This window comes from Ambystoma mexicanum, chromosome 4q (assembly GCF_040938575.1).
Source record: "Ambystoma mexicanum isolate Mex_15411 chromosome 4q, UKY_AmexF1_1, whole genome shotgun sequence".
Taxonomy (NCBI): domain Eukaryota; kingdom Metazoa; phylum Chordata; class Amphibia; order Caudata; family Ambystomatidae; genus Ambystoma; species Ambystoma mexicanum.
In genome coordinates, this window is record NC_090928.1 from 31,498,993 (window position 1) to 31,526,054 (window position 27,062).

At 47.2% G+C, this 27,062-nt stretch overlaps 1 long non-coding RNA gene across 1 annotated transcript in view; it reads left to right on the plus strand.

Annotated features, from left to right (window-relative positions):
• Positions 1-1,395: 1,395 nt before the first annotated feature.
• Positions 1,396-27,062, plus strand: part of LOC138467427 (uncharacterized) — a 78,365-nt gene continuing 52,698 nt past the window's right edge. Inside the window, exon 1 of the long non-coding RNA XR_011268100.1 lies at positions 1,396-1,763. This is a non-coding gene — a long non-coding RNA (uncharacterized lncRNA). The remainder of the gene's footprint in view (positions 1,764-27,062) is intronic.

A 27,062-nucleotide genomic window follows, 5' to 3' on the forward strand; every position in this document is an offset into this window, starting at 1 on the left:
TGCCACTACCTTGACCCTTATGTTGCCCATTGTGCTCTTGCAGCAGACAGATGTTTTGTGCTGATTTACCTCAAACAGATCACCAGCATTAGCCACCACCTCATCTGCCAATACCTGTAGCTCTGCCTCAATGAATTTGGGGTTGCATACCCTCAATTCTGGCACCCCCATCTTGCCCTTGGCTCCTGGCATGTTTACACAAAGTGTGGTAGCTGGATGCAAAGGAAAATGGCGGAGTGAAGATAGATTGTGTTTCTAAAGATGGCCGTCGCTGAGCTTCTCATTTGCGACATGATGCTATTTCCGCCCAGTCGTAATTCTGCCGGAGGAATTACCACTCAGTAATTCCACAAGCAGAATTACCTTTTGGTGATTCCTCTTTTTTTCTGGCAATTACAGTAATTCAGCTGTAATTTGGCAGATGTATTGTTGTAAATTGATTTGTGTGTGCTTCTGTCAATCTGTGAAATGGCGATAATTCAACCAGACACCATGGTGGTAACAGTCATTTCCATCCGGAAGAATTACCACCCAATTTACAGTTTTGTTCTGAAAACAAACAAAACACATTAGAAATATAAAAATAGTAAAATATAGAGATTGCAGAAAAGGCGCTGTAAGGAATATACCTGGTATTGGAGTTAAAGACCGTTTACCAGACAGGATATAACTCTAAATTGCTCCTAAATAGAAGCGCTGTTGCAGTCAGAACCTAAATCAAAATTATAAAGAAAATCTAAAAATCTAAAAATGGTGATATTGCAAATGAAAAGAGAAAACAGAGGAGTGGGTTTCAGAGCAAATCAAGGAGTCGAGGATGTTCTGTAAGGAACCAAGAATGGGAACTGAATGGTCACTCCTAGAAGCATGCTAATATACCAGCTTACGTTGTGTCTCTGCAAATAAACTACATGATTAGGTCATCAAAGGTACGAGCCGGAAGGCAGGTGTAGTGGCTTTATCACGTGAAAACGTTGTGATGTCATTGCGTATTAACGTAGATAATGCGAAGTGACCCCGAAGGGTAATACAATTACCGCCACTTCACTACTGTTTTTAATACATCAAACTAGTCCTAATGAGGAACTTTATTCTTTACAGGATAGTTAATATGATGCATGTTTACAGGTCTTCGGTGTCCTGTAGTAGCCAAAAATGTTACTCTTTCTCAGAGTTTCTGAGCATAAAGTGTAGAAAAGGACAAACTATATAGTACACCTGAATTCTCCTGTCCAGCATGATACAGAACCTAGCTGTCTTGCGCTACCGGCTGTGATCGTCATGGAGACTGACGGTACGGCTAATCGGCTCCATTTCTTCCTCCAACATGGTGCCGCTTTGTGTTACAGGAAAGCGTTCGGTGTGCTCTAGTTTATTGCACACAGCGCTGAACGATGTTCCTATTTCCAACTGCATCGGTTTATCTCTCGCTGGTTGATGCAGCTCTGTGCCTCTCAGCGCTCGGATTTCCTGGCTCTGTAATCCCCTGTTATATACGTACCTAGCAATATATTAATATATGTATAACCTTGAAGAACCGTGGTCCTTTGAGCGTGGCTCCAAAAATCAATAAGCACTGGATCAAAATAATACAAGGAATAATTTTGTGCAACCTTGCCGTAACCTTCCTAGTTTCTCACCAGTAATTTGTGAAACATTCTAGAAACAATGGAATGCCATACTTGAGGCATCCTGGAAGATGAGAATCATACCTGATCCGTTTTTTTGCATGCATTGAAGAAATGAGGACTCAAAAGATTAGGGTAAGCTATTCCCACCCACTCCTTTTTGCATGCTGAAGTGTTATGAAAAGTGATTAGACACTGTAGGTGATACCAAATTGAGTCACGTATCTCTCATAACACCCCTCCCCCATTCTCTCTCCTCCGCAGGTGGGGTACCTTAAGAACAATGCATGTGTTGCTGAAAACTAATTATAAACAGCATATATAAGTGTAGTAGATAGCCCTGAAGAAAGTGGGTCATTTACTTTAGTCCACTGAAACCAGTAGGCTTGATCTGACCTTTCTTACAAGAAACTGACCATTGAAGTGGTGAAAGGTTGACACTGATCCTTCCGAGAATTACACAATGGACACAGACAGAATTTCTCATAAACATAATACAGCTGGAGCTAAAAATCAGGAGCTCTTACTGTATATTATGTGGGGTTGTTCTTTCCAAAAGATATACAAACTGTTTGTAAGTTTAAGACAGTAGATACTCTAAGCTTCGTGTTCCTAGAAATAACAACACACAAACTGACAGTACTTTTAGTTTATTTGTTTTAAAAACATCTGCCAAACAAAGATTTTGAATAAAAGATATTGGGCCTCATTACGAACCAGGCAGTAGAGGGTTAATGGTGCTGGTAGAGCTGCCGGCGCCGTTAACCCTCTACCGCCTCATTACGAGGTCTGCTCACGGGTCCCGCTAGGGACGTCTGGTAAAACCAGGTGTCCTTAACAGGAACCACTAGCAGACCAGGATGCTAACAACGGGCCTGTCATTAACGGGCCCGTTGTTAGCATCCTCCCCATTCCCATTGAGCCCTATGGGGGCTCGAATGGGAATGTACCAGGTCCGGGTCCCGGGAAAGGGAATTACTGGGCCCTGCAAGGTCAGAATGGCCTGGTAATTCCCCATTCCAGGAAACCGGACCCGGTACCCAATATGCTAAAAGCGGCATGGCTACCTCCATACTCGTATTGAGGCCCATTGTTTTCATTTGTATGGCAGATGACACATGCCCTGATCTTCATGACATGTGCCTTTTAGCAAAACCTTACCAGTCATCTAATATTGTGTGCACAAGGTTAGTGATAGGGCATGTTTTCTCTCTACTATCCTCTCACCCTAGACAGGCAAGCAACCAGTGCTATGTAGGGATAGAAATGCACAAGGGCCGAGTTAAGTGTGGTTGGAGGGCAAGATTGACTAGGGCGACACTTGGTGGAAATGTAAAATTGATGTCTCATTGTACACCTTTGGCCAAGCTGCCTTCCGCTGCAGAAATGGCAACTATTTTTCTCACTGATGTTTTCCAGTTGCATGGGTTACCACCTTCCATCATTTCAGATCAAGGAACCCAATATGTCTCTAAATTCCGGACACACCTTTGCTGTCTATTGGGCATAAAGAAATCCCTGTCTTCTCGTTAACATCCCCAGAGTAATGGCATTACGGAGAGGGGAAACCAAACCCTAGAACAATTTCTTCTGTGTTTCTCTATTCAGGTGAGCGACAATTGGGTATCTCTGGTATCCATAGCTGAGTTTACATAGAGAAACTCCACTAACTCCTCTCTGAAAGTCAGTCTTTTCTACTGCTGCTACGGATTTCATCCATCAGTGTTTCCATCCATTTCTCAAGTCTGCTGTGATGGTCCTACTGTGGATCGTCGGGTAACCGATCTTAATTCTGTACATAAGCAAGCCAAGAAACAGTTGGAACAAGCCAGAGCTTCAGTCAAACAATATGATGACAAAAAAAGGAAGGACAGTCCTACTTCTGGTATTGGGGATTTAGTGTGTCTTTCTTCAAGATATCTTCCTCACCATCTTTGTCCCACCAAACTGTCCCCACGATATTATGGACCATTTAAAGTTGTCAAGATAATCAATCCAGTCGCTTCTCGCTTAGCTTTACCCCATTCATGGAAAAAGATGCATCCGACATTCCACGTGTCCTTGTTGAAACCCTACATTCTGTCCAATTCCAGGACTCGAGTTCCTCCACCAATACACAGAACACCATCAGTTGGAGTTTGAAGTATCCAGGATCTGCGATTCCCAATACTGCAGGTGACGCCTTCAATATCTTGTGGAATGGAAGGGGTATTGTCTTAGTGAGCAATCTTGGGAGCCTGTGTCCTTTGTTCATGCTCTGCTCTTTCTCCAACGCTTCCATCTGTTGCATCCATGCAAGCCAGGTGGTGCAGGGTTTCGGAGGGGGCATGCTGTCATGTGCTACCGGCCATGGTCGCTGTGATCGTCATGGAAACTGATGCCATGGCTAACCAGTGCCATTTCTTTCCCCAACATGGCGCTGCTTTGTACTACAGGAAAGCGTTCAGTGCGCTCAGCGCATTGTGAGTTCTTAGTCTAGTTCCCCCTCTCCCAGTCCCCTCCTGCGCCTTTCTTTTTTCCCTGTTTTGCCATTAGGTTTGCTGCCCCCCTGTTCCTTCCCTGTGTCTTGGTGCCTCCTGAATTCTCCTGTTACTCCTTCCTGGACCTTGGTTCTCTTGTGCTGTTCCTCCCTTATTCCTCTGGATTCTCAAGTATCTGGCATCCGTTTCCATGATTCCTCTTCAGTCCCAATTTGGACTTGGTTATCTGCCACAGTAAGAACTCTTCTGCAGGGTTTTTTTGTTTCCACCCCTCTCCGGGAAGGTTATTTTTTCCTGTACCTTGGCTGTCTGCTCCGGAGGGTCACCTAACCTGGGTTGCTACCTTCCAGGCAGGGTGGCTTCTGGAGAGCCACGCCCTTACCTGCCTGACGGAAGGTCCAAACAGAAGTTCCGTCAAGCGTCTTCCGCCAAGCCTTCACAAAGGACGTCCCAGGTAAGCTCTCGGTCCGAAACGAAACGGATACTAGTACCCTTCCTAACAGTGTCAGTTATATACCACCCAACATGCTTCTTAACTCCAAGCACAATTTTGGGGTTACGTTGAACACTGTCTCTAGGTTATGGCACCCAGCATTCTTTTGGACACTCCTTATACACAGTGTCAGGCTGTAGCTCAAAGCTTACTTCTTAATACCTCAAACACATTATCAGGGTTGTAACACCAAGCACCCTTATTTTATACTCCTGGCATCTAATTCCTAGTAAACATTAAGCTATATAGGGTCTTGTTGCAAGTTCAACAGTGTGGTTAAAAACTATTGGTAATTCTGTTACCGCCACTTTTTCAGGAGGTAACAGAATTATTGCTGTGTTTACCTCTCCACCGAACTGCAAGTTTGAACTTGAAGTGGAGGATTTTCCTACAGCACAATGTGGATGTAAATCTGCCACTGTTTAAGGCTAAATATCAGTGGAATTACTGCAGCGCAATTACCTCTCATGGTTATTCCACCAAAATCCACATTGAGTCCTATGAACTCCAAAAATGAGGATTAACACTGCCCTACCACCAGTTATAATCCTCTGGCAAATCCACGGCAGCAAGAGGAAGTCACGGTTAATGACTTTGGTAGCAGCTCAGCAGATTTACTGCAGAGTTACCACCAAACTTATAATGAGGACCATTGTGTCCAGATCACTGCCCAGGAATGCAGTATTTAGCTGACATCCAATGATATGGTGCCCAGCTACCTTCCAGAGATGGGCCTCAACAGCAGGTGGGCGGATCAAAATGCAGCGGTAACGCTATTACTAATGCATTTACTACTCTGCCCAATCCCGATTATGGCCCTACCTCGACGCATTCAAATCCAACTCTGAGCTGAAGGTGAATGCGTTGGCGGAATGGGCATTGTCAATGCTATTACCGCTGGTGGTATTTGTGCCGGCGGTAATTGCACCACCTATCCCCATTGGGTTCAATGGACTTAATGGGAATGGGGACTTATCCCCTCGCAACTCAGGATCCAGTGCAAATGGCGCCAGACCGAGTTGCAGTAACGCTAATAGCGTTTGGCTGCATCTACCGCCCAATCCCTGATGAGGCCCATAGTGTCCATCTCCCTTCTGAGGATATCGTGCCCACGTCACTCCCTAGGGATAAAGTGCCAGGCTCACTCCCCAGAGATATGGTGCCTCATTCAATATGCCCTCTCACCTCTCATTAACCCTTCTCTTGTCTCTCCCTCTAAGGCAGTGGTATTCCCACCTTTTTATGCTGAACCCCCCTTGAGTAAAAATGTTGTTGCAGAGCCACCTCCATCACCCCAGATAAGGTATTGCTGCTAGGTCCCCCAAGTGCCATAACTGCTTATATTGTCTATTAAAAGCAATCACTGTACTCCCTTTTTGAAGTACCTCATGCCCCCCAGGACATCCTTCAGGCCCCCCGTAGGGTGGCCAGCCCCACGGTTTGAATATCACTGCTCTAAAGATATAAATCCCTTCTCACTCTGCTCTGTCAGCTCTCAGTGACCTCTCAGCTTTCTAGTGTCTTTCTTTAAGGATAGAGAGCCCTGTTTGCTCCACCTCAGTTTCAGTACAGCCCCCAGCATGACTTGCCAGTTACATATATTCTCAGCTTCTGTCTGGTTTAGACTCACGGGCAAAGATCATACATCCAGCTCCCTCTCAGACCCTCAAGGCCCTTCTGGATCTGTAGCTTCTGTGGCCCCCTTGTGTGTATTATCTCTTGGTGTCTATGTTTTCTTAGGCTCCTCAGCTCTCCTTCGCCTTTCAGCCCACTCAGGATGTTCAGCTCTCTTGCTCCTCTACAAACTCTTGGTCACCTTCGCTCTTTCAGACACTCAACCCCCTCTAATCTCTGAGCTCTGCAAAGCAAAGGGTGGTGAAAAATGTCAGTAAGGCAAACTCATGCTGACCTTACCACCTAGAAAGGTTGATCATTCTGAATGAACAATTCCAGCACTTGCAAAACTTAACAACTGCCCACTACTGTTGATTTAATTCCTTAAATACATTTATGCAATATACACCCAAATACTTGCTTGGGTAAGGGCCCAATTCAGTGACTTTCTAAAGATGGAGACTGGCTCTATTTTCAGAAGGTCGCCAACCATCCTTTTTGCAGCCTGCTAGGCTATTCATAGCAAGCCAAGTAGCTCTTGTCAATGCTCATATAAAGGGCATTGCAATATTCCAAGTAGGAATTCATTTAAGCCCACACAATCCAGCCCATATCTGATCTTGTAATGTAATATGTGTCTTAGTCAATAAAACTGGCAATAATATGCTTTTATATATGCCTGAACATGAGCTGACATGGTAGCCTCAAAATTAAGCACAACCCTTAGATTTATTAGAATGTTCTTTACCTTTTTTTTGTCTGGAGGAAGAAGTGGGGGAGGCTGTCCCTTGCTGGAAGGTAGTTAAGAGACCATAGCTTTCTGAAGAAAATAATCACTGTGTTGCTAGAATTCAAATGTAAAAGGCTATCCGTAATCAAACCCGCCACCGCTCCTCCACAGTTAGAAGGTACTTTCATCTGCTCTAACCCAGACAACTCTGAGTATTATGTGTATATCAATGGCCAGCACAACACATGTACATTCACTTCCAGTACCACTTTCTGACAATAACCAATACCTCACCTTGCACACCACCTGTATAATCCTCCTCCACGCTACTTTGCAGCGCCCATCCTCCGTCTGGTCTTTTGATCCGCCTCTGCCTCCTCTGACCTTACCTGAACAACCCACATCTTCCTGTCTCCCAGGTCTCCCTTTATACTGTCCCCCTTCTTCCCAAAGGCTATCCTTCCCCACCGGTTCCCTGGGCCAATCATTCCCTGTTCCTCCCGTCCAGGAGGTGCTATCAACATCAGAAAACATAAAAGGTTGTCTAAGCTCTGCCCCTATTTCTTATGTGGGGCTGCTGGGGTTTTTCAATGGTGACCGACACTGGTGAGTCATGGTGTTTAAGTCCCAGTTCGTGTGAGACCCTCATAGGCCTGTCAGTCTGCTTGTTTGACTGGGGAGCCATTTCACTGCTCTGGCGGTAAGCGTAATGTTTTTGGAGCGGTATGTGTATGCTCAGTCCTCTGTTAACTGCTTCTCTGGTTTGCGCAGCAGCCTCACTTCAATACATTTCCGATTCACAGGATCTCACAGTGGTCTCTCTTCAAAACATTGCTGGCCAAGGTGCATAGGTTCCCGGTGCCTAAGGGTAGTTTCGCTCAGCTGATGGTTATTCTTTTTCTTGCTGGGAATGTTGGAATTTGTAGTTGTCTGGAAGAAAGAGAGAAAGACTGGCCAGCATTATGTCAGCAAGGTATTGAGTGATTGACAGTGGCACTCTATGCAAGCAAACTGGCATTACAAGAAGAGACAAGGAATGGGGCCCTCCCAACTCCCACCTTCCTCCTCTGTGGTCGAACTGCCTCTTGTTTCTAAACTGATAGCCCTCCCACACCAAGATGAGTGGGGTCCCATCCCCTCTTGACTAGGTCAGCTTACTGACCTTGTCTCATAAAATACAACATTTCACTGTGTCCCTTTGAGGACTCATCAACGTCCACGTACATCCTTGGAATGCCTCATCCCTTTGCCAGTATTTCTCAATTCAGGCAGAGTCTAGTAGTACCATAAACAAGGTGCAGGAGCGTGTAGCCTTCTCCTATTGGATTAGATACATTGCTCCAGGAATTGTGTGGCACTAAGAAGTGCTGATAGAGTGTAAGAGAGACCGGATTCACATGCATGAGCAACCACACTCCAGAGTTAGATTGTACCCATGAGCAGATGAAGGAAGGAAGAAAGGTGGAGCACTCACCTCAGATTTTGCACCCTCTTCTTGTGCAAGCATGATCTAAAAACAAAGATGGTAGCCAGCCTATGAAAAGGCTTGGTCCACAGTTCTGTGTAGGGGAAGGGCAGGGGCTCCAAAGTCATGGAAAACTGTAAGCAACCAAGCAGTAACTAATCACAAATTAAAAGACGAGCATGCATGCAACTGAATGCACTTGAGCAGGGGCAGTCATCAGAGAAAGGGCAGGCCGCTGTATCAGACCCAAAACCTATCAGCAGAGCAGGAACATTTGGAGAGAGCTGTAGAACAGTGTATGTGGCAGAAGGAAACCAGAGAGGAGGAGGAGCTGGGGGAGGGGATAAGAATCTGAAACAAAGAGGCTGACGTAAAAGAGGGGTAGAGTAAAGAGCAGGTGGCAACTAATTAGGAGAGTGTGGATGGGATGCATAAGGTGGAGGAGTACATTTTTGAAGGTGTAGGTGGAATATTAGGAGATGGTAGAGGAACAAACCTGGAAGAGAGCAAAGGGGAAGAAGGCACAAGGTGGAGGGGAGGGAAGACCGTCAAGCTGGGCCTGAAGATCTAGCACACTTCTTATTTGTTTGTCCAGCCTATTGAGAGCGAAAAAAAAATGACCTGATACCCCTGTTTGTAGGTAGAGGCACAAGCCAGCACTTAATTACTTGCTGGATGCAGCCTCCCCAGCTATTGCTTGGAATGTATTCCTATTTATGAGAAACGCCTGGCGAACATGAGAAAGGAGGCAAACAGAAGGGCTTGCAATTAGAGGAAGAAGTGACGACTACTCGATGAGTTGGTTTTATATGTTCTATGCCTGCTAAGGCTATTATTGATATTAGACAATTGTTTTAGAGTGTTAAAATGTATCATGTATGTGGTTTTGCAAATTATAATTATAATTGTTTATTTATAACGTGCTTAATACCAAGAGGTTTCTAAGTGCAGACCCGGGGTCGAACCTGTGTTGCTCGGCATCGTCTTGCTTCCAAGGCAAGCGCGTCCCCCCGTCCCCCCCCCTCCAAGTTATCCTCCCGAGGCAAATTAATTGTTGCCCTGTGCTTTTAATGTTTGTAAAACGTTTTTGTCTAATGTTTTGAATGATGCATCTTTTATGGATGTTTTATTTAATCCGAAATAAAGACATTATTATTTACTGACTCATGCATACAATCCTTCCAAGCACATGAAGCACACAGGGCGTGCTGTTCATTTCATTTGTCAAAACACTCACCATAACAGTAAAATGGCTGCTAATCATGAGCCATATATACTCATTTGGACAGCTGGCATTCTGACCTGTAAGGATTGGGCTGCCTTTTTCGGCAGAGGATGCTTTCACTTTGGCTTAAACACATTCCTCTAATGTCAGTTGCCATTGGGTTTGCAGAAATGAGGGGCTGCTCCAAAGAGTTCCCTTTACATACTTTTGTGAGCAGCAATGAGGTGTTCAAATGATGACTATGCTGAGGGAGCTGGCGTAACTGTGCTCAAGTGAGAGGAGGGGGAATACATTTGGGACATAAATAACAGGGACAATCTGAAGCATATTGTGAAGACTTATGAATAGTGGTCATCTACTATGATGGAATGGAGGGTTGGTACGCTGTTTGAGGGGCTTGTTGATGCTTGAGGAAAATAGTACTTGGTGTTGGCTAAGTGTGTGGTAGTTGTCCTTGTGGGGTAGAAAGGAGCCCTTGGTTGGTTGAGTTTTGAGGCATTTGTTTCTTAGTAGAGGGTAGCCTTTGGTGGAAGTGCCTAAAGGGGGTATTCCTTGGGGGAGGAGAGAGTGTGTAGGGGGAGTGTTAAGAGAGGGAACAGTCATCACGATCGAGACTGTTGAAAGGGAGTATATTCCTTGGGGGAGGTGATGTGTTCTAAGGATAGATAGTATTGTGAGGAGGTGGGAGTGTTCATAAGGGGATAGTCCTTGGAGGAGAGTGCAGTGTTCAAGGGGGTAAATCTTGTGGGAGTGGTGTTTTGAGACCAGGTAATCCTTCAGTGAAGGGGGCATTGAGAAGGGGGCGTTTGGTGGAGTGGTGATTGAGAGTGGGAGCCCTGGTGGGGGGGAGAAGGAGTAGGAGAGTGTTAAAGAGGGAGTTTTGAGTGTGTTGTGGGAGAGTGAGAGGGTGGAATCCTGGAGGGAAACATTGGTGCAGTGTTGAGGGGGAGTCAATACCCACAAATAAAAGGTGCTTTATTGACATGTCAAGTTAGAGAAATATTGCAAATGTTAATAAATGGTCAACAAGATAATCTGTGGTTTGGTCAACAACGCTTACCCTGTTAACTTCTATTTCAACTCCTGTTGCTCATATGAGGGATTGTGTGTGCGTGTGCGTGTGGGTGTATGTGTGTAGGGTATGGAGTGGGAGGGAAAAGGGAATATGCAGGCAACAGGAGTCGACCTAAAGGTCGATGAGCCAAGTGTAGTTTATGAAACCACATAGAACCTCCTAAGACTTGTGAGAGTTATACGAGATGAAAACGATGCCAAGGGAATCCAGAGACCATTGAAGTGTAGCCTGGTGAAAGGGACGCAAGCAGCATCTTGATAGCAGAAACAGTGAAAACTGGTGAGCAAAACACCAGGAGAAATCAAAGATGGGTGAAAGAAGAAACGGATTCCAGAAACCTCTTTAGAGTTGTGGGAGTAAAAGTCTGATGGAAGAAATGTCAACAAACCCCTGAGAGTGAAGACTGGAACCAGAGAAGAAGCATGATGGTGAAGAAGTGCACAGTACTGTGATTACTCCTGAAGGGGGACGAAGAACACACATTTGGATTAGGGCTGGATATTATAATGATAGATTGTGGATCTTTCTATTGGCTGGAAAGTTGGACTTTTCTTGTTTGAACCAGTATAGGCCTATGGACTAACATCACTTCTCAAAATTAGGGTTTTGAAACATTTTGAATAGCAAAGAATTCCCCTGCAGGGATGAGGACTCATTCAAAATGGGTTTACAATCTTTTGATTTAAACACCACATTCGAGGTTGGGAACGTGGTCAAGGAGTAGATGTTTTGGTACAGAACAACATAATCTCTATCACCCTATATGTAAAAGAAACTGACAGGAACAACCTATTCCATTGGTTTAGTTTCCATCTTTCTAACACAATTAAGAATTTACCAAATGGTCAAGTGCTGAGAATTAAACACATTGTAGGTGACCCTGATCATTGTAGACAGGAATTTGAAAAACTGTGTACCAAATTCAAGGAAAGAGGATATCCTGAACAGGACCTCTCAACTGCAATAGAGAGAGTGGGCCTCATTACGGGTCACCCGGTATGGAAATAACTGTGGCGTTAAACCAGCCGCCACCGTTGTTTCCATACCGGGTGATCTCGAGTCCTGCAGTCGGAGGTGTCATTCCCGCCAGGTCTGACCTGGCGGGTTTAACACCGCCCACCTGCAGGTGCACGAGGAATTGCCGGGACCATCACGAGATGGTGCCGGTGTTTCCATGGTCCCCATTCCCATTGAGTCCTATCGGACTCAATGGGAATGGGGATTTACCGAATTCCGCCTCCGGAATTCCCGGGTCACCAGGGTTGTAATGCCCTGGTAATTCCGGGAATCACGGAGGCGGAATGGTAATACGAGTCCGGCGGTAACCGAGCCGGAAAAACTGGCAGGTTACCACCGGACTCGTAATGAGGCCCAGTGTCTATCAAAACAAGAAAGTCATTATTACAGGACAAACCTCAGAAAGCATCTCTGCCACTGTTTTTTTGTCAAAATGTTCACTCCAGAGCCAAAACATTAGGAGAAGTATTGTAAAACATTGGGGGATACTCAGCAATGATTAAAAAACCATGTCCCTTTTTCCTAACCCTCCCGTGTATGCATACAATAGGAGTATACATTTACATGACATGCTTATCAACACTAGCGGTTTTGCATCCACAGGTGCCTCTAGCAAAAGGAAAGGGACTTACCCTTGTTTAAATTGGGGGAATTGCAACAGTCTGACGGTATTTCACCACTAAACAGAAAAGAGAATTGCACTGAAGGACGTTGCCACTTGTACATCTGAGAATGTTGTATACTGTGTTAGATGCCCTTGCTGCATATGTCAGTGAATCAGCAACGAAAGCAAAGGATCGCTGGAATGAACATAAGTCGTGCATATGAACTGGCAACATAAATTCGGTCACTCAGTCGCACAGATGAAATTTCAAGTCCTGGAAGTTTTGAACACTAAATAATCTTGTAGTGAAGGAGAGCACAAAGAGAAGCATTTTGGATGCATCAACTTGATTCTATGGCACCCAATTGGATGAACGAGGAACTGAACTTACACTGTTTTTTATGAATTTTGGAGCAGTTGAGGGATATTTCTTTGACTCAGCGTGATGCTGCCCAGCTATCCGACTTTTTGTCAACAGCATCTCTTGTCTTTGTTCTTTTCATATCTCAATCTTTTTTCAAATGTTTATAATTGGAGGGTTATTGTGAGGGGGATTGGATCATTATATTCCTACCAAGACTGTTTCACTTTTTCTCCCTTTTCTATAACATTTGTGTTCACATATTCCTTTTCCTCCCTGTTTATGGACCTCAGATTGTTGGTCCCTAGTTTCTGAGCTTCAGTTCTTTTATTATGATGGATTTGGTGAATGAGTAGTCCCTTTTTCTTTATATTTTGGTCTTTGGTTTGCAGGTTTGGAGTTTGTTGGGATATTTTTCACCGGACACACCCATTGTCCCCTTTAGTTTCTTATTGGTCGTTTTATCATTTTTATACTACTTATTGGTAGTGCGGTTTACTCTGAGGAGCATGTTTGTCTACATGCTTTGTTTCTGCTGGTATTATATAGTATGTCTGCACTTATCTCAGTTTGTTTACATACCAGACTCATTACGGTTGCTCTCTGCTTACACGGCCATATACGTGGCCACTTACTCTGTCTTCATCCGATTGGATACATTGGATGTACACGTTTGTCACGTGATTATTGTCACATGACGCTTTTTGGTATTGAATACTAGCGTGCAGCAGGTTTTGTACTGGCGAGATTCACTCTGGTTCAGTCACTACACTCCTTACGCATCGGAGAACCACTACTGATTTCAGTATCAGATAGATGAGTGCTACCTGTTGTATTTCTTTATATGGCAAGATGTTGTTATGGTGTTCTCATCTGAGTGAAACGCCAGGTATACTGTGTTAACGCACATGCCATAATTTTTTGCAGATCGTAGAGCAAGTGGAATTTTCCTAGCTGAATTGCCAATATTATCTCCTCCTGTATGAACTCGATTTCAAAAGATACTCTCCTGCTTTTTGGCAGGTGGTACCTGTGACATATAGTAAAGTGATGTGTAACAAAAGGATGGGTGTCCCCTTCATCGCGGACATAGGGGAAACTACTATACCAGGAAGTACAAAGGGGTTTATGTCTCGCGGAACTCTACACAAAATGTGATTTGATGATATATAACAGGTTCAAATGGATGGCTGAGAGGAGGGCAAAGTCAGAACAACATAAAACAAACATATATTCAATTATGAAATTTGTATTAGCATCAAAAAGGTAAAAACTATTGATCTGAATATTCTGCCCTTAATTCATATAGGGCTTCTGCAGTAAATGAAAGGGCTCAGAGTGTCTAGTGCCAGAGCATTTCCCAGTAAAATTTCATAATTGAATATATGTTTGTGTTTATGTTTTTACTTTTCCCTCCTCTCAGACATCCATTTGAACCTTTTATATATCATTAAATCACATATAGTAAAGTGATATCATGGTTCATGTATACTGGTTTTACTCATAATCATGTTCTCTGATTAATTACATAAATCTTGGTTGTTGGAATTTGGATTGTTTCTGAAGGGAGTGATCACTGATTGGATTTTGTGCTGTGGTAGTCAGTTCTACCACTGATTGCATACTTTTCTGTCTTTTTGCTTTCTGTCTGTTCCCTTTCTTTATGCTGTCTTACTATTATGGATACAACCTATGTGATATCCATATCTCTATATGAGGTCAGTGATCTTTACAGAAGGACACTACTCATCTGATGTTGTGTGTGCACCACTAATTCAATTGCCTTTTGTTCACCACTTGATCATTTGTCATCTTGCCTCCTCTCCTCTCATCTCTCCGTCTCTTCCCCCCAAGCCAAGCCTACCCCAACACTGCCACCTACCTTCTCGGACATCTGGCCCATGAAGCGTGTGTCAGTTGAGGCTTTTGCCGCCACTTTCTTCCCCCCCTCCACCTCTGGCTGTCTCACATCCTGACACAGCCCTGTCTCTGCTCTACTCTTCAATTTCTGATACTCTTGATGCTCTTGCCCCTCTCCTGAGGATACGTTTGAAGTCCAAAGCCAAGTGAAATTCCTGCTATGACTCCAACCTAGCTGCACTTAAACGTAAGTGTAGGGTGGCTGAAAGGAAATGGAGGCTGTCTTGTTCATCCTCTGACAAACTGGCCTGTCACCTGCTACAAATCAACACCGACTCTCTGTCCTCACCAAGAAGAGAGTCCACATTCAAGCTTGTGTCTCTGCGGCATCTAACAACTCGGCCGAACTCTTTAAAATCTGCAAGGCGCTGGCCAACCCTGCTGCAGTCTCTACCCCTCCTGTTGCCTCCCAGGCTCTTTGCAATGCCCTTGCCTCTCAGTTTTTCTCAAAAACCCAGGACATCCTGCCAGCCTCACCACCCCCACCCCTCTTCTACCCTCTACATCTGTGCTTGCTGACCCTGTTTTTGCCACCCCCCACCATCCTTCTCGTCCTTTCCTCTTTTCTCCCCTGACGAGGTTGCTAGACAGGTCCGATCTATGAAAGCCTCGTCATAACAGGTTCATCCCTGTTCCTCTAAAAGCATCAAGAACCTCATTGACACCCTCACTCCGGCCCTTACTGATTTTTGCAACCACTCCTTTGCCTCAGGATCCTTCTGTCACTGCCGCCGGCGACTGGGGTTTGTGGCGAAGGTGGAAACTAGGACGCCATTGAAGTGTTCCGTTACGTCCCTTCTCGCCTACCAGACTCGGTCTAGTGTTTTCAAGATGGCCGCCGCCGTTTGTATATATCACTCGGCTGCCGGCAGCTCGGCGCGTTGCAACTGTGTTTATTCCTCGCCCTGTTGCTTGCGCTAGTTTTCCCTTCTGACGGTTCTGCCTTACTAGTACGCCTTCCGTACTCTTCTTGTTTTCTTTCTCCTCCTCCCGTTTCATATGGGCTCTTCCCCCCTTCTCTGGTTCCCGCTTGCCTTCTCCTGTGCTTTGTTCCCGTGCTGATATTCTGCTGCTAATTTATTCGTTCTAGGACTCTCATACTCCCGGATTCTCCCGTTCTCACTTGTCCTCCACCCCGAGGTTACCTACCTGTAAACCGCCCTATCTATTCTCTCGATCTGCAGAGACACGCCGACCTTACCATTTCCTGGGTTCCCGGCGGAGGACCCCTTCAACCTACTACAGTGCAGACGACTTCCACAGCCCTCACGACTACCTTGGATCCAGGGTTTTTTTTGCCATTCAAGTGGCTTTTTCCCCTCTGGCTGTCGCGGAGGGGAGTCACCGTGGGTTTTCTCTGTCTGGGAGTCACGGTGGCTTCCTTCCGAGGTAGACCATATCTTCCAAAAAAGAAGAAGCCTTACATAGGACTTACCCGCCAGAAGAAACCGGACTATTCAGGTGAGGAGGAAGTGATTGGGGAGGGTTATCAATCGAGTGAAGACGAAGACATAGCTGATCACCCAGCAAGTCCCGTAGCCCATAGCGCCAGTCCTGATAGCTTGCAACGCCTCGAAGAAGACATGGCTACGCCACAACAACTGCAAGTGCTGGTGACGGCTGTCCAAACCCTCAACGCAGAAGTCCAAACACTAAAGGCTGACAACGTGGCGCTCCAACTAAGAGCAGCTGCAAGAGAACAACAGACAACTGATTTACCCCCACTACCCCTGGTATCGGGTAAATTTGACGGCTCAGAAAGAAAAGTTAAGGAATTCCTGGAAGCCTGTAATATTCATTTCACCTTCCGCAGAAATGCCTTTTCCACAGATCATTCCAAGGTGGGTTTCATGATCACGCACATGACGGGAAACGCCTTATCATGGGCTACTCCATTGGTATCCCTATCAGACCCAGTTTTGCAGGACTATGCGGCCTTTAAGGAACTACTACTACACACCTTTTTGCGAACCGAAAGCTCACACGTGGCTAGCGAAGACCTGCTGGATGTGCGACAAGGGAGTACCGACTTACTATCCTATATCTCCACTTTCTTTTTTTTTTTTAAACCTCTTTTTATTAGTGGTCTGGAAAAACACAAAACACAGTTCGAACATCATCATACAAATCGCAATCCACATGGTACAGCAGTGCAAAGGAACATAGTACATGTAGTATACATTTTCACACAGCGGCGAGTTTAGGTATCGCTGTCACCGTCAGAGACCATATCACAGAGATACATTCTAAGGGGACCCCAAATATCCTTAGGTCTGCAGGCCGACGGGCGCGTAAGAACAAACTGCTCCTCAGCCTCATTCACGTAGACCAGCTCTCGGAGAAACTGCTGCACAGTGGGTGGCGACGGATTTTTCCAATGTAGCAGAATACATTTTTTGGCCACAGCACATGAGACATTAAACAGTCTTCTGGTCTTTACGGAACATTTTCCGATGTCTCCGAATAAATATTTCTGTGGAGACAGCGTAGGGGGGATTTGTGTGATCTCGTCTAGTATGTTTGCCACCTCCCTCCAGAACCCAGCCACCAACGGGCAGCTCCAGTACATGTGGAACGAGCCAGCGTAATCTGCTTTGCACTTTGGGCATTGATTCGGGGCGTTTGGGGCAAACTTGGCTATCTTGGCCGGGGTGTAGTGTAACCTGTTAAGAATTTTAAATTGGATCACCCGAAGCCCAGCATTCAGGGAAACCTTTTTGGTAACTGAGCAGTATCTATCCCAAGTCTTATCATCGATAGGGATCTGGAGATCTTGTTCCCATTTATCTCTGCTAGGACCGGGCGAGGGTGAGTGTGCCTGTACCATGTTATATAAGCTGGACACACCCAATCGGTCTCCAGCAGTGATCATCTGAACGCACGGGTGTGTAGGGGGTTCATCGGGGAAAGACTCCCAGTATTTCTGGAAGGCCGATCTCATACGGCAGTATTGCAGGACCCTGAGTGGGCCCCTGCCCACAGCCCCAGTAACCTGCTGAAGGGTCGCAAATTTTGCATCAATAAACATATCACCCAGGCACATCTCGTCCCCCGGATCCCAGGCCGAGCGCAGGCAGTCATCGTGTGTTGGGGGGATACCAGGGTATCTCCAGAGGGAGACCTCCGGGTTATATAAGGACAAAAGTCCCAGTTTCTTGAATATTGCTCGCCAGGCAGCGACCGTGCTGCTGACAGGGTTAAACTCACATGTATCTCTGTAGCGATCATCAAAAATGACAGACTGTATGTTCGTGGGTGACGTGGTAAGTTCTTCTACATCCACATGTGGGGGGCCCCCATCCCTGGAATACCAATATTTGGAGAACTGGGCATGGGATACATGATAATAAAGTTCAAAGTCAGGGGCCGCCAGCCCTCCAGCAGAATATGGTTTAGTTATCCTTTCCCACCCTATTCTTGGAGTCTGCCCATGCCAAAGGAAAGCCGTGGCCATAGACCTGAGTTTAGTGAAAAAGAGTCTTCCCGGCCATATCGGTATGTTAACAAATAGGTACAGTAACTTGGGGAGGACTGACATTTTAAGGACTGCCACCCTGCCATGCAATGATAACGGAAGGCGGTCCCACAACAACAGTTTAGTCTTCAAGGCCTGTAGCGTCGCATCGTAATTGTCAGTGTATAATCTGTTTTTTCCATGTGATACAAGTATACCCAAATATCTGATGGACTCGCTGGACCATCTCAGCCCATCCAGGGAAACAGGGCAGACAGTTGCCGGTGTAAGGGGGAAAACCTCTGATTTATCCTTATTTATGGCATAGCCAGAGTATGTAGTGAATTCCTGGACCTCTGCCATTATGGGAGGTAGGTTACTTTCGGGTTCACGGATATATAAGAGCGTATCATCAGCATATAGTGATATTAGTTGTGTGGCTCCCTTCAGGTTAATGCCTCTATTGAAGTGTCTCAGTCTTATCGCGATTGCCATTGGTTCTATTGTCAGGGCGAATAGTATAGGCGAAAGTGGGCAGCCCTGCCTAGTGCCCCGTCCCAGCAGAAACATATCCGAGATTGTTTGGTTTGTTAGCACCCGGCACCCGGGTTTCGTGTATAGCACTTGCACATATTTAATAAAGTTCGGGCCTACCCCAAATGCCTCCAATACTGCCAGCAAGTAGGCCCAGGATACAGAGTCGAAGGCCTTCTCAGCGTCTAATGATACGGCCACTGCGTTCCTACCTGGGTCGATCTGGGCCAGTATTCCAAAGAGCCTACGCAAGTTAAGAGCCGTAGATCTAGCGGGGATAAACCCATTCTGGTCAGGGTGAACCAGTGTGGAGACTGCCGGCAAAAGCCTATTGGCTAGTACTTTGGCGAATATCTTGGCATCTGTATTAATGAGAGACAGTGGCCTGTAGGACGACATATCTTGGGGAGGGCGGCGCGGTTTAGGGAGAACAGTTATTAACGCCTCTCTCATGGATGGGGGTAGTATGTTACATTGAAGGGATTCCTCCCAGACCCGCAACAACAACGGAGCAAGCTCCGCACCGAATTCTTTGTAGAATTTAGCCCCTAGACCATCTAAACCTGGAGCTTTATTGGAAGACAAATCTTTAATTGCCTCAGCGATCTCTTCTGCAGTAAGGGGCTGGTCCAGTGCAAGGCGGCCCTCCTCCTGGAGTTTCGGCATCGAAAGAGCCGCAAGGTATGTCCCTATCTCGGTGGCTGATTTAGTATCTCTATTGCTATATAATCGCTCATAGAACACCGCAAACTCAGTATTTATTTCGTCTTCGCTCACTACAACCGTACCCCCAGGCGTCTGTAAGCTGGTAATGCGATTTGGGCGCCTGTCTTGTTTGAGTAAGTTGGAAAGCGACCTGCCCGCTTTATTGCCTTCGCCATATCTGCGGGCTCTGATCGGGGATGCCATGTACTGCACTTCTCTGGAGGCCAGTTTATTGAACTCCTGAAGTTGTGTTTGAATGTCAGCCAATATGCTCCCGTCGTGGGTGCGAGAATAAGTGTCTTCCAGGAGTTTCAGCTTGCCCTCAGTCAGGGTCAGCTCAGCCCTGACTCCCCTAAGAAGACCAACAGATTTAGACAGTAGCAAACCCCTGACCCAGACCTTAAAAGATTCCCACACAGTGGAGTAATTATCAACCGAGCCTACGTTAACTTCGAGGAATTCAGCGATCTCAGTGTGAAGCCCCTCCACCGTCCCGGGGTCCCGCAGCAAACCCTCAGGCATCCTCCATCTCCTAGGGGGTCTAGGGCAATTATGAAAGGTGACCTCAAGTGCGACAGGGGCATGGTCAGATAGTGTGCGGGCTAGTATTTCACATGCCTTTGTACCAGCAACAAGGGAGGGGGAAACAAACCAATAATCAATTCTGGATTCGGAATCATGTACCGATGAGTAGTACGTGTAACTCCTCACAGTCGGGTGGAGAGCACGCCAGACGTCCTCAAGTGAAAGCTGAGATAGAACATTTTGTAGAGTAAGGGAGGCCCTGCTGGATGCTCTTACAATTGTGCTGGATCTATCGAGCACCGGGTCCAGAGTGATATTGAAGTCTCCTCCCCAAACTATGGTAGGGATATTAACGGCAGCGATCAGTTGATACACATCCGCATAAAAAGTGGGATCATCAATATTAGGCCCATATGTGTTGACCAGCAATATCCGCTGGCCCAATAACGAGCCCCAGACAAGAACATATCTACCCAGAGGGTCCAGTTTATGGCCATCTAGCCTGAGCCCGAGATTCGGGTGTATAAGAATGGCCACCCCCCTGGACTGTGATGAATAGTTGGTGCAGAACCTGGACTTTCCCCAACCGGGCATAATGACCTCATTATCAGTCCCCATAGTGTGGGTTTCCTGTAGCATAACGATTTGGGCACCATGTCTGATAATGTAATTTCCCACTTTTTTGGCTTTTGAGCGATTGTTCAGCCCCCTCACATTCCATGAGATAAGTTTAACCCTCAGAGCGTGAATCGAGCTTTACAGGAAATACAATGTACGGGCACCAACCCGTCTCAGATATAGTTCCATGCATCATAGTTTGTGTCAGTGCGCTCCAGACCACTAGTTTCAACAGTAACCAACAGAAACCTCCCAACAAGACCCTCTTAGAGCAGAGTCCCGTGTAGAGGGGGAGCTTGTTCACTATGTAACATTGAGTTCGAAACAAACATCCCCAACTTTTCCCCTCCCCAACCAACCCCCCACCCACACTGTCTCCCCCAACACGACAGTGCGCGACCCCAAACTTGTGGAGTATTCCCGGGGTAGCTATGTTGCCTCACATGTCCGCCGTCCCAGGCCTCCAACGCCACCATTTGCAGAAGATGGCTGACTGTAATCTCCGAACATAAGGGCCCCAGCCACGGGGTCCACAATCTCTCATTGTCAAACATGAAAGCGTAAACTTCCTAATCTGCCGGTCGAGGTCCATTGTTCGGGGCTGGTCGTTCCCCCCTTGGAGGCAGGGGTATAGAGGATTCAATATATGACCGGGCTTCGGATGGGTTCTCAAAGAAGTGTGACCTACCAGCGTGTTGAATTCTCATTTTGGCCGGGAACATTAAGGCGTATGTGATCTGTCGTTCTCTGAGGAGCTTCTTGACCGGTTCGTACGAGCGTCTGCTGGCCTGGACAGAGGCGGAGAAATCAGGGTAGATATGTATACGATTGCCCTCGTAGTGCAGTGTGCCGGTCTCTCTGGCCAACCGAAGGATGGTATTCCTGTCCCTGTAATTCAGCAGACGAGCAATTATGGTTCGCGGAGGCGCCCCCGGTTTGGGAGCCGGTGCTAGGGTACGGTGTGCTCTCTCGACAAGGAAATGTTCGGACAATGCGTCAGGTCCAAATAAGGACCTAAAGAGTTCCTCCATATGTTTCTCCATTTGGCCCTTGCCGAAGGATTCAGCCACACCCACCACACGGACGTTGTTTCTCCTGGACCTAGATTCAAGATCTTCGCACTTAGTCTGCAGTCTGTGCATAGTGTCTTTGATATGAGCTATATCACGGCTGTGTTGACCAACTGTATCCTCGGTAACACTTATCCTGCCCTCTGCCTCAGTGACACGCGCACTTTCCTTGTCGATTCTGGCCTTCAAGGAGCCTATGGTAGCAACTATCTCATCCAGTTTGGTGTTTACAGCCAGAAATCCGTTTTGAACTAGCACGGTCAATTTATCCTCTCTGTCCAGTGCCTCACGCTCACCCTCGCACTGCTGGGTGTCAATTGGCTCAGAGTGGCTGGTCGAATTGGTAAATGTGTCCATAGGGCCCTTCTAGCTGCCACCAGCGGTCTTAGGGGCTCTGTTGGATCTGCCGGGTTCCCCCATGATCGCAGCACGCCAACCCGTATGTCGGATCCGAAACAGGCTCGAGGCCACTACCACAGGCGGCGGAATCGGTGAAATAAACCCCCGGCCCCCCCCGCCTCGGACGCCTCCTCACCTAGCGAGCGGAACACTCCAGATGTTCCAGGTGTACGTCCCGGTTGGAAACGGCTAACCGCAGGGGCCCCAGCACTCAGCAGCGAGTCGGCCTTCAGAAGCAGGGATGCGGGCTTCACGGACAACCCAGTCGGAGGGGGGCAGATGGGGGCAGTCAGCAAAGCCACTCGGGACCAGGCCTCAGGAGGGATCGGCGCCAGAGGCACCACCGGCAGTCCGCCCGGGGGTTATGCAGCAGCGGGATCGTGAACCAGCAGAAGCCGCCAAAATCAGGGCGAGGAGAGGCGGCAGCAACGGGTCAGGGGTGGGCCGGGACAGTCCGATCATCCGGCGCGGGACCGGGCAGCCAAATCTTCTCCGTTCAATATCAGGATCTGGCGCCAAGGGGGGAAGCCACGCCCAGCACAGGCCTACAGCGGACAGCAGCCGCGGACCACAGGTAGTTCCCTCTGGAACCGGGAGACGGCCAGGGAGCGCCACTCGTGTCGGAGGAACTTCGCGGGGGCATATCTTGGAGATGCGGCGCCACTCCGGGCTCAAACTCCCACCGACCGTGTAGGACCCCGACCGCAACAGGTCCACCAAATTTCAGTAAGCCAGTCAGCCGAAATACGGATTTATAAGCTCAGGATGTAGAGGCAGCGCGGGAGCCCCAGGTTTAAGCAGCCATTCTCGTCGTGCGCAACAGCGCCCCCCCTATATCTCCACTTTCAAGAAGCTCGCTGCAGAGGCAGGTTGGCAAGAGCAGGCCCAGTATGCCATATTCCGCAGGGGCTTGCGAGAGGAGCTCAAGGATGAGCTTGCCCGGATCCCGCGCCCAGGAACCTTTTTAGATCTTCAGACTGGACTGCGGTTCTAAGAATCGATTTCCGCCTGACAGAACGGAGAAACGAAAGGAAGAAGGCTCGAGGTCCACATCCTTTCTTGGATACACCCCCGTCAGCCTCCTCACCTGCATCGCGTCCCGCCAGAGATGAACCCATGCAGGTCGGAACCACCAGACCTTCGTTGACTGCCGAAGAGAAGAAGAGGAGACGTGAAGGGAACCTTTGTTTATATTGTGGAGCCGCCAACCATCTGCTGAGAGACTGTCCCGATGTGCCCCCAAGGAGATCGGGAAACGACCGCCCTCAGTAGTCAGTGGAACAGACTATCGAGGGGCTACACCTTGTTCCTACACTACACTTTCTGTGGCCTCATCTCAGATGAGCGAAGATTTGCGTCTCATGGTTATTGCCATTAAACTTCGCTTCCGGAAGACAGAAGTAGAGACGCAGGCTCTACTGGATTGTGGGGCGGCTGGTAACTTCCTTGACACCTTTTGGGCTGATAAGATGGGTCTGCTAAGGATTGAGAAAAAAGAGGACCAAAAGGTTGAAGGAGTGGATGGTACACCCCTATGTTCAGGACTCATTACTCACACCACCGAGGAGATTCAGGTATCCATTTACCAGCATTCTGAATTCATAAAGTTTGACATTATACGGGCGGTCCACTTCCCGGTCATCTTAGGAATAGGCTGGCTCAGGAAACACAACCCAACGGTGGATTGGTCTAAGAATCTACTAAGTTTTCATTCCGCTTTCTGCCTACGAGAATGCCTTCCGGAACCAACATCGGCAACTGTAAAGACCATGTCTGCTGTCGAAAGCAGTTCCATCCATTGCATACCGGAGCGTCTTTCCGAATACACAGAAGTCTTTCAGGAGCAGACCCCCATCAAACTTCCTCCACATCGCCCCGAGGATTGTGGTATTGACCTAGTACCACAGGCATTGGTCCCCTTTGGGAGGATGTATTCCCTCTCTGTATCGGAAAAGGCTGTGCTCCGAAGTTACCTTAATGATAATTTAGCAAATTGACTCATAAGACCTTCCAAATCCCCCGCTGGGGCCTCTTTATTTTTCATACCCAAACGGGATACTAAGGAGTTGCGGCCCTGTATCGACTATCGGGGGCTAAACAGAGTGACCATAAAGGATCGGTACCCTATGCCCATTATATCAGAGATTCTAGAGGCTGTCCAAGGCTCTGTTGTGTTTACTAAACTAGATCTACGGAATGCGTATCATCTACTCCACATAAGAACAGGAGATGAGTGGAAGACGGCGTTTCGCACTCCCTATGGGTTGTTTGAATATCAAGTCATGCCGTTTGGCCTAGTCAACGCACCTTCCATTTTCCAGAGATTCATGGACCGATTGTTTTCCGACCTTCTGAACCTTAACACAGTGGTTTACCTGGATGACATTTTAGTCTTTTCACGGAGCCAGGAGGAACATACCCTACATGTCAAGGAAGTTCTGCGTAGACTACAACATCACAGTCTTCTGGTAAAACCTGAGAAATGTGCATTTGCTCAATCCTCATTATCATACTTGGGATTCATCCTATCCGACAAAGGGGTTACTATGGACCCAAGGAAGGTGGATGCCATCTTGTCAAGGCCGTCGCCTTCTTCAGTTAAGGATATTCAACGTTTTTTGGGGCTGGCAAATTTCTATCGGAAGATCATCCCGAGCTTTTCCTTACTCACTCTTCCCATAACATCCCTTCTTAAGAAATCCACAGGTCCTTTCATCTGGTCAAATGAGGCTGAAGAAAGCTTCCTCAGCTTAAAAAAGAAGTTCTGTTCAGCTCCTATCTTGAAACAACCAGATCAACTACTACCCTTTATTCTGGAGACTGACGCTTCTGCAGCAGCCGTAGGGGCTGTTCTTCTTCAGAGAGTCAAGGACCTCGAGCATCCGGTGGCATACTTCTCCAAGACTTTGAATCCTAGCCAACACAACTACTCAGTCATAGAAAAGGAATTACTTGCTATGAAGTTGGCTTGTGTGGAGTGGAGGCATCTGCTCCAAGGGAGCCTACACCTGTTCCAGATACGAACAGACCATAAATATCTGCAAATACTCAAGCAGCAAGAGTGTTATAACACCCGTCAGGCCAGATGGGCTCATTTTTTCGCCCAGTTTGATTTTGTCATCACATTCATCCCTGGCTCTCAAAATCTAGTTGCCGATGCTCTCTCCCGCAAAGACGATGTTATTTTCCCTTACAGAAAGGAGCTTATGTTCCCTCATACCCGGATCATATCGACAGTGTCTAACTTCTTGGAAGAAGTACGAGGAGCCTACCTCCAAGAACCTACTCTCAATATGGGAAATCAACCAGTCACCACTAAGGACGGGTTGCACTTTATCCACGGAAGACTGTTTATTCCTTCCAGTAATCTCAGAAGACGAGTCACTCAGTGGTGCCATGATTCCAAGACTGCAGGTCATCGAGGAGTACGAGGCACTCTGGAACTTCTCCAAAGAGCTTTCATCTGGCCCAACATGAAGGCCGACACTCAAGCCTATGTTCAATCCTGTATGGTGTGCTTACAAAGCAAATATCCCACCTCGAAACCTATGGGGCTGTTGCAACAGGAACCAGTCCCACATGGTCCCTGGAAATCCATTTTTACGGATTTTATTGTGGAGTTACCGGTTTCCCGAGGCTGTACCTGCATAATGGTAACCGTAGACGCCTTCTCGAAACTTGCACATTTTTCTCCATTGACAAAGATCCCGTCTGCCTCGGTCATGGCTGATGTATTCCTCAAGGACATTTTTAGGCTACGTGGGCTTCCTCAAAAGATAATTTCAGACAGGGGCAGTCAGTATACCTCCAGATTCTGGTCAGCATTGTGCAATTCATTGGGCGTAGAGAGAGCCCTTTCGTCGGGGTTTCACCCCCAGACTAATGGACAAACCGAGAGGTTAAATGGTGCTTTAGAGCAATACTCAAGGTGTTTCATCAATAAACAACAAGACAATTGGGTGGACCTGCTTCCCACAGCAGAATTTGCATACAATAACGCTGTCCACACGGCTACAGGAATTAGCCCATTCTTTTGTACTTACGGATACAACCCACAGTCCATAGTTCCGAGTTTCTGGGAAGAAACTAACATTCCTTCTTTGGAGAACACCCTTGTGCAGATCAAGGAGGCCCACAACACGGCCCGTCAGAGCCTCTCTAAGGCTAGCAGACATTATAAGGAGCAGACCGACAAACACCGGAGTCAAGTTCCGGCCTGGAACAAGGGCTCCAAAGTCATGCTGTACACCAAGTTCCTTCCTCGATGGGTTCGGCCTTCGAAGCTTTCACCCCGCTACATTGGACCCTTCGAGATAACTTCAAGGATAAATCCTGTGGCTTTCCGCCTCAAGTTGCCAAAGGGACTCAGGCGGATTCACCCCGTGTTTCACTCATCTCTCCTACGTCCCTTTGTGCCAGATACCCGGAAACAAGCATCCCCAAAGCTATGGACTTTGCCGGTTCCAACCTTTGAGGAATATGAAGTTTCTCAGATACGGGACTCCCGTTATCATCGGGGACGTCTTGAGTATCTCGTACATTGGAAAGGGTATCCCTCCTCAGAAGACACTTGGGAACCGCATTTCCACATCCACTCTCCTCAACTGTTACACAAGTTCCACCGACTACATCCAGAAAGGCCGGGAGGGAGAAGCCTTCGGAGGGGGCATACTGTCACTGCCGCCGGCGACTGGGGTTTGTGGCGAAGGTTGAAACTAGGACGCCTTTGAAGTGTTCCGTTACGTCCCTTCTCGCCTACCAGACTCGGTCTAGTTGTTTTCAAGATGGCCGCCGCCGTTTGTATATATCACTCGGCTGCCGGCGGCTCGGCGCGTTGCAACTGTGTTTATTCCTCGCCCTGTTGCTTGCGCTAGTTTTCCCTTCTGACGGTTCTGCCTTACTAGTACGCCTTCCGTACTCTTCTTGTTTTCTTTCTCCTCCTCCTGTTTCATATGGGCTCTTCCCCCTTCTCTGGTTCCCGCTTGCCTTCTCCTGTGCTTTGTTCCTGTGCTGATATTCTGCTGCTAATTTATTCGTTCTAGGACTCTCATACTCCCGGATTCTCCCGTTCTCACTTGTCCTCCACCCCGAGGTTACCTACATGTAAACCGCCCTATCTATTCTCTCGATCTGCAGAGACACGCC